Genomic DNA, 6,330 nt, shown 5'->3' on the forward strand with positions numbered 1-6,330 from the left:
TATATATATATGTGTATATATATATATGTGTATATATATATATGTGTATATATATATATGTGTATATATATATATGTGTATATATATATATGTGTATATATATGTGTATATATATGTGTATATATATATATGTGTGTATATATATGTGTATGTATATATATGTGTATATATATATGTATGTATATATATGTGTATATATATATGTGTATATACTGTGTGTATATATATATGTGTATATACTGTATGTATATATATGTGTATATACTGTATGTATATATATATATATACAGAATGAAGAAATAATTCCGTCACTTAAAGTTACAACGCAAACAGCCAGACGAGATACAGAAAAATTAAAGATATATAAACACTGTAACACGTAACGTAAACAAATTGATTGTTATATTATAAATAATATTGTTGGATTCTTCCTAAACGTCTCCACTGAGGTCCGTTATGTCGTCTCACTCGCCCTCAGCCTCTGAGATGATGGAGCCTCTTTCCTGAGGGCCTCATCGATCCAAACAGCTGACACGCACGCACACACACACACACACACACACACACACGCGCACGCGTCAGCTGTTTGGTAACAGCTGATGGTGGCTGAAACCCCTCCTCAGCGCCGTGGGCAGCAGACCTCGGTTCAATTCATACCTCGATGCATATTTCATGTTCTCCTGGAGGTGCGCTTGATTTAGCTTGGCCTGCACGCCAGCTCAGCAGCCGTATGGATTATCCCGGCGCTGATTGAGAGCGCTGTCACGAGGAGTAAACCACACTGCTGATTTGTAATCAGCTCCGAGGCCAAAACTCCGGCTCCTTCCCACCTCATCTGTCAGCGCTGTGGACGCTTCACCTCTGTTCTCCTTTACTTCTGTACATCGCTCTGTGTTCACTTCTCTTTCTCTCTTCTGCTCCTCATTCAGTCTCTTTACTCTCCTTCACTGCTGCATTACGCGGCGTTGCTGTTGTAGAAGCTCATGCTTTTTAGCAGAAAGGAGGGAAATATGAGGGGAGATGTGGCGACGGATCATAAGACTCACGGATTAGATCTGATCAGCACGAAAGAAAAGAAGGGAGCAAATATAACTCCCAGGGATCTGATTCTAATGACCGATCATTGATCCATATTAACAGATCCAGATCCCTTTGTTGTTAGATTACAGCACTGGTCTACAAGGATCCAGACTCATCATTTGAACCGCTCTGAAGTCTGTAAACCATCAAAAAGTCTAAATGTTGTCTTTTATTTTGTCATACGTATATAGACTATGATCACGCGAGCAGGAAGCTGCTGTTTGAGGGTTTGTGATTGGGTCATCGGGCGATTGTGGGTTGATGGGGATGATGATTTAAATGTGTTTCTGTTGTTTCTGTGTAGAGCCTGTATCAACCAGCACCTGATGAACAACAAGGACTGTTTCTTCTGCAAAGCCACCATCACCGGGGTGGAAGATTACAGCAAGCCTGCCGCCTCCTAACACACACACACACACACACACACACGCACGTTAGCTGTTACCTGTGTAAAGGACCGATGTGTCAAACCGTCTCCCGTTCAAAGCCCCTCAAACATCCCACGTGTCAGATCTTGGAGGCTGTTTTGTCGATCTTCAGTTGTGGTTTGAGAGGAAGTTATCTTGAGTTTGACTTCACGGTGGACAGAGGACACAGTTAGTGTGAGTCGATACGTCATGAGAACAATAGTTTATTTATTTATTGGTCATGAATACATAATATCTAATCCATTCAAAGCAGTGGTTTTCTACTTCCCCTCCACGACATCTCAGAGGTAGTTATTGTACTTTTTACTTCATCAGTGAAAACCACGTATCTCCAGATGTGTTTGTGTTCTTTTATGTGTTTGTGTTAAAATCTATGAAGCTAAATAAACCTTTTAAAAAGCCTCTTGGATCAGCTGGAAAAAGCATCGCCGCTACGCTGCTCTTGTTTTTAGAGATACGTGGTTCTCACATGAAGATCTGATAGAATGTGATGCTTTGATGTAGATTAAACTAGACAACAGGATACAGAGGAGTCACAATGCAACACACACATTAATGCAGCATGGACATATTTCCTTTCCTTACATATATTAAATGAAACAATCTGAAGTCTGTTTTTGTTTGAACTCCTCACACTTCACGTCCACACCGAGGCCGTCGTCTTTAATACGGCATCGTTAGTACACGACGTCGCTTCATTTCAGGTTCAGATTTATGAAATCCAGGTACGAACTTCTATATATAAAGCAAATACTTCCCCTCCATCGCTTTTATATGCTCACTTCTCCTGTTCAGTGTCATTTGTGGGTGGAGCCTGAACTCCCAGCATGCATTGGGAGAGAGAAAAGACCACGTCCTGAACAGTCCTCCAGTGAGTCAGGCGTCTGATGCCGAGCAGACGAAGCCTGATTTTATCTCTGCGTAGATTGAGTGCCGCTCGACGTTCAGTTCGAGGTCTCGTTGTTTGTTTGATCGTCTGAGCTGTTGGTGAAGCTCTTCCACGCTCTGATATCCAACATGGCGGCTGTCACAGGATCTGTTGTCGTAACTTATTATTTTCTAACTTACTTTCTAGCTTCGTCCTTCATAGATTCCAGCCTGAGTTTGTAACATTTACTGAACTGTAGTGTGATACAGTTTACAGACTTCTACTTTAAATACAGGTCATATTGCAGCGACTGTCTTTTCTTACCAAGAGAACAGCACACACACACACACACACACACACACACACACACACACACACACTAAACCGAGTCAGCCCTCAATATATAAAACAGAGTCCTCGATGGAGGACAGCAGCGTCCTTCAGTGTGAGAACTAGCTGTCATATTTGCACAACAATTCACCTCTACCTGTCAGTACATGTACACCACACACACACACACACACACACACACAGACGACCTCTTACAGGATGGCAGGCGTGTGCCATATTTCACCTCTACCTCTGTGGAGACACACACACACACACACAGGCAGAACAATGGAAAACTCAACCATCAGCTTACCTTTGTATGGATTACTTAACGAGCCTGACTTAATATACTTGTTAGAGAATCAATACGACAAACAAGTCAATCAGAGACACAATGACTGCAGAGAGACACAAAACAAACAATTAACGACTCATAAAACACAAAAAAACACAAATAATCCACAAAGAAACTCAAAACATTTAGAGACTCGAATCCACCACAAAAAGACACGGGGCCTTTTTTACATGTCTGAGTCCGGGAGCCCGTTGTCTCATAATCCATCCATGACCCATCCTACAGGTGTGCACGTATACTTTCACATCAACGTACTGTAAACAGGATCAAATACACACTATGTTTACCACCACTGGTGCAGGGAGCAGGTTTACAGCCATTGTTACTGAAAACAGACTTTAAAGACATTAAGGTTCTTTGACAAACAGTTTCAACACACACAGCGTACAGCCACACACAGCGTACAGCCACACACAGCGYACAGCCACACACAGCGTACAGCCACACACAGCGCACAGCCACACACAGCGTACAGCCACACACAGCGCACAGCCACACACAGCGCACAGCCACACACAGCGCACAGCCACACACAGCGCACAGGCACACACAGCGCACAGGCACACACAGCGCACAGTCACACACAGCGCACAGTCACACACAGCGCACAGTCACACACAGCGCACAGTCACACACAGCGCACAGCCACACACAGCGCACAGCCACACACAGCGCACAGTCACACACAGCGTACAGTCACACACAGCGCACAGTCACACACAGCGCACAGCCACACACAGCGCACAGCCACACACAGCGCACAGCCACACACAGCGTACAGTCACACACAGCGCACAGTCACACACAGCGTACAGCCACACACAGCGCACAGCCACACACAGCGTACAGCCACACACAGCGCACAGCCACACACAGCGCACAGTCACACACAGCGCACAGCCACACACAGCGTACAGCCACACACTTTAAGCAAAGTCAATCATAATGTGTTGGATAGACGTCTGGAAAACAAAAAGGAGTTGTGGGTAAAGAACCGGGTTCTCTTAAATGTCGTGTCATAATGTTAAAACCATCACTGGCTGGTATTTGACTTTAAACTGATTTGATAAAACATAACATCTGTTGTCCATGTCATGAAATTGAGCATTTACCGAACAAAAGATGTACTTTTCTAAATCCTAAAGTTCTCTGAACGGGAACATTTAGTTTGTGATCTGGTTGAAACAGAAACGACTCCGTAATTTATTAAATGATCAAGAAGAAAGCGGTTATCGTTTGTCAGAGAGATGATTGATCTGTAGGAATGTGTAACTCACTACGCTGCATTTCATTGAGACAGAAAATGACGTCAGTTTTAAATATTTGTGTCTGATAACAAACATACTTTCAAATATATAAATATATATTTTTTTGTACGTGTCCTGCATGTTGAAAGCCTTCTGAACTGTGTCTGTCTTCAGGAGCGTGAAGATTAATGAAGTGTTAAATAGTGTTATTGGATATTGAGGTGACCAAACTGATATTGGGAAATATGAGTTTGTAAATGGAAAGTGAAATTAAGAATCCTGGCGGTAGGAAAGCTTCAGCGTAACGGATACAATTTAAAAAATTTAAATATATTTAACAAAAAGAAAAGGTATTAAAAATAAACAGTTTTTCAGTATAGTTCAGTCTTTCCAACATGAATAATGTGTTTAACTGTTTACTGAACCTGGACTTTAAGATATAAACTTCTTTGTTTTACTTTTGGGATCAAACTGTCCGATCAATAACCGATTTTGTCTTTTTCGGTTTTCTTTTTCCAGCATTCAGCTGTGACCCGATCGTTCTACCCAGAGTTAGAATTAAACGTGTAGATGGGAAACAAAATTATATTGGTTAACTTGATGACAACTAATATATACGAGTTTATTCCCCTTTAACTTTAGTTCTGGTAAAATAATCCTGCAGAATATTACTGCTGGTAGAATAAAAGTATTTGAAAAACAATGCTAAACAAAACAATGCTAAACAATGCTAAATGCACACGAGGACTATTTCACTATTTCACAGATTTTCATTTTCGTCTCTGTTGCGTTTTTGAATATTAACCACAATTGTTTTTTTGTTTTGTTTTTCTGTCTAAGTTTTTATTGTCCAAAGTCTTGATGATGATCTGAAGCGAGTGAATCTCCGGTGAGATGATGATGTTTCTGTTTATCTGTCGTGACAGGATGAAAGCTCAGCTTGAATCTGAAGCTCTGAGTGTTGACGTGAGGTCAGTGTTAGTTTTAAGTTGTGGGGTCTTCAGTGTTCTCCTCACTATACGAGACGATAGAGGTACTTATATACAAAGCATGTGTTTGAGTGAACAGACTGTTTGTTGTGCCGGTTTACAGAGAGTAATATTACACCGACCCTTTTATTTGTTGTTTCCTGTTTACCCGTTTTGGGGATGAGGGGGGGGAGATGTCGGGACGGACGGGCTCATCGGCTTTCTACTTCTCCTTTGTGAGTGAGAGTGCACACATATATATATTGACATTGTAACTGCATTAAATTATTTATCCGAAACTGACCAGCTGCTGTGTGTGCTGTTCTTCCTGGAGGGGGCGGGGTCAGAGAGAGGAGGAGGAGGCTCCCGCCATTGATGCACTTCTGAGAGTCGGAGGCCGACTCCTCCCAGCGAGCTTTGGCCGGAGTGAAGAGAATCCTTCGATTGTTCACGTTGCAGCTTCACAGATCCACCAGCGAGGTCTTCTCTCTTACAGAAGGGGCTGTTGGGTAATTGGTGGGAAGAGCGATGAGCGCAGCATCATCCACCGATGGAGTAAAAGCTTTAAAGCTCCTCTTGGCATCTAAGAAGAATGGCCAGCATTCCAGCAGACCCTAACTCTGCTAATGTTGGTTCAGCCCTTGGACTGTCGGGACCAGAGGACGCCTTTCACACAGGAAATGGTTCTTTATGAGTCTTAGAATCCCTTGACACATCCAACCTCATCAACACGCAACACAAACTACAGAATAGTATGTTGAAAAAAGTTTTTAAAAAGTCTTAATAAAGTCATAGTACAGTGTCGAAAAAATGACTAAATATATAATTTAGAGTTTTCTTAATCGTAGAACAAATTCAACAAGTTTCCATCAGTGTTCTCTGTCATGTAAAACTTTGTGGACGTCGACCAAACGCAAGTTTTTAATAATTTAATTCTCCTTTTGGGGCCAAAACTATGTAAAGTGTAAATAATACATTAATTTGTCTGATTTATACTTGTTAAAATAGTTATAATTGAAGGACAGAAGAGAAACATCAAGATAACGGCTGATTC

The 6,330-nt window shown here is 41.7% G+C and overlaps 1 long non-coding RNA gene across 1 annotated transcript in view; it reads left to right on the plus strand.

Annotated features, from left to right (window-relative positions):
- The window catches only part of LOC116384541 (uncharacterized), a 3,220-nt gene extending 1,103 nt beyond the window's left edge, over window positions 1-2,117 (plus strand). The window contains exon 2 of the long non-coding RNA XR_004212815.1: window positions 1,385-2,117. This is a non-coding gene — a long non-coding RNA (uncharacterized LOC116384541). The remainder of the gene's footprint in view (window positions 1-1,384) is intronic.
- Window positions 2,118-6,330: the final 4,213 nt, after the last annotated feature.

Source organism: Anarrhichthys ocellatus, unplaced genomic scaffold, assembly GCF_004355925.1.
Source record: "Anarrhichthys ocellatus isolate YVR2014 unplaced genomic scaffold, GSC_Weel_1.0 scaffold1, whole genome shotgun sequence".
Classification (NCBI taxonomy): Eukaryota; Metazoa; Chordata; class Actinopteri; order Perciformes; family Anarhichadidae; genus Anarrhichthys; species Anarrhichthys ocellatus.